Here is a 1,919-nt window from a genome sequence, read left to right as displayed (position 1 = left end):
CTTTCACATTCCAGAAATACTTGCATATTTTAGAATGATAACAGCAGCAAATTTTAAAAATTGATGTAACTACCGTACTACTATACTGCGGTATGACGGCAGTGGTAGCTGGGGGGATTACATCAGCTCTCCCACCACTAGTGTTTCTTTCCCTTGCAACTTGTATAGGGCGGCATCCAAGTTTAAATTCTCCCGCCCCCAGACCCGTCGCGTGACTCAATTGAGTAAGTGACCGTTGACTACAGCCTCCATATTAATATAGCGGCAGCCGCGGAGCCGAGAGGACGTGCAGCAGTAGAAGCAGAAAGTATCTGGAAAATAGTAAATTAATTTAGTCTTTGTTTTTTTTCACGTGCTTCTGCAAAGAAGTGAACTATACGCGTTTATTTAACTGTATGCTTTTTTGGTACTCCGTCTGCAGGCCACAAGTGGCCCGTCGTGAGCATCCGACCGCCGTGTCATCCTCAGCTAAGAATGCGGATAGGAGGGGCGTGTGGTCAGCAAACCGCTCTCCCGATCTTTACGATGGTTTTCTTTGACCGGAACCGCTACTATTCGGTCGAGTAGCTCTTCAATTGGCATCATGAGTCTGAGTGCACCCCGAAAAATAGCAACAGTGCATGGCGGCCCCGATGGTCTCCCATCCAAGTGCTGGCCACGCCCGACAGCGCTTAACTTCGGTGATCTGAAGGGAACCGGTGTATTCACTGCGGCAAGGCCGTTGCTAAAGTTTACTGTATAGTGGTTCGAAAATTAATCGTAGTTTTCATTTTTGCGTAAGTCTTGTGAATATCTTTGTGTAGGGCGATGTCCTAGTGTAAAAATTTTCGCGTCGCCAGAAACTCCGTCACGCCACTAAGTTTTAATTTTGTGGTGGTAGACAGCATAGAGTTTATATCAGTGCATTCTAGTTTGAATATTTATCTCGTGCAGTATCTTTTCGATAAACAGGGCTTCTAATAACAGGCATCTGTAAATACATCAACTTCAGTAGAAAGATTTATTCTTGTTTAATAGTTGCGGTCTCAAAGTACACTGAGAAATCTGCACAGCAATTTTTAGTGTTACTTTATTCTCCTTTAGTGTATTTTGTATACTTTGGTATATTTTGGTGTATTGGTATATATTTGGTTTATTTTGTATACTTAGTAGTGCAATTTGAGAGCTTACATCTATTTTATACACAGTACGATACGGCTAGGGAGTGTGCTTGTTGTGAGCGAACGCAAGGAGAATTGGCTGCTGTCTTTAAACAGCTAAAAGCTGCGTTGGCTACCGTCGACAAGCTCCTAGCTAATGCTCAAAGTTGCGGTGACGTCGGGGCGCTGGTAACGAGACCAGCGACACCTTCGGTGCCGCTGGGATCCCCTGGGTACTCAGACGTCGCTGAGCTTCTGATACGCAACATCTGACTAGTCCGCCATCACTCCAGAGTGGGTGGCAAACAGTGGTGGGTTCGCGTGTCACTGGGCTGAAGGTGAAAGGCGAAGCAGGCTGTGCGGCTGGTTCCCTGTGTCTTAGGAACAGGTACGGGGTGCTACCCATAGTTTTTGATAAATCTGAACCAGCACGGGCTGCCTGTCCTGTTGGGATAACGGCCGATTTTCCTGCTCAGTCCGGATGAGTACACAGGGTGGGTATGCTTATTACTGGGAGCTCAAATGTTAGGCGGCTGATGGAGCTCCTCAGGGAGACAGCAGGCAAGACAGCAAAGGATCCCAGTGTGCATTCGGCATGTTTGCCGGGAGGTCACATCCGTGATGTGGAGGAGGCCCATCCGGCGGCTATCGAGCACCCTGCGTGCAACCGGCTGCATGTAGTGACACATATCGGCACGAATGACGCCTGCCGCTTGCGTTGCGGGACCATCCTCCGCCCCTTTCGGTGGCTAGCTGATATTGCGAAGGCAACTAGCAACG

General features: G+C 48.0%; 1 pseudogene; it reads right to left on the bottom strand.

The window, feature by feature from the left end:
* Window positions 1-608: 608 nt before the first annotated feature.
* LOC126485337 (5S ribosomal RNA) lies at window positions 609-726 on the bottom strand (annotated as a pseudogene).
* Window positions 727-1,919: the final 1,193 nt, after the last annotated feature.

This window comes from Schistocerca serialis, chromosome 6 (genome assembly GCF_023864345.2).
Source record: "Schistocerca serialis cubense isolate TAMUIC-IGC-003099 chromosome 6, iqSchSeri2.2, whole genome shotgun sequence".
NCBI lineage: Eukaryota > Metazoa > Arthropoda > Insecta > Orthoptera > Acrididae > Schistocerca > Schistocerca serialis.
This window is presented reverse-complemented; position numbering and strand designations above follow the sequence as displayed.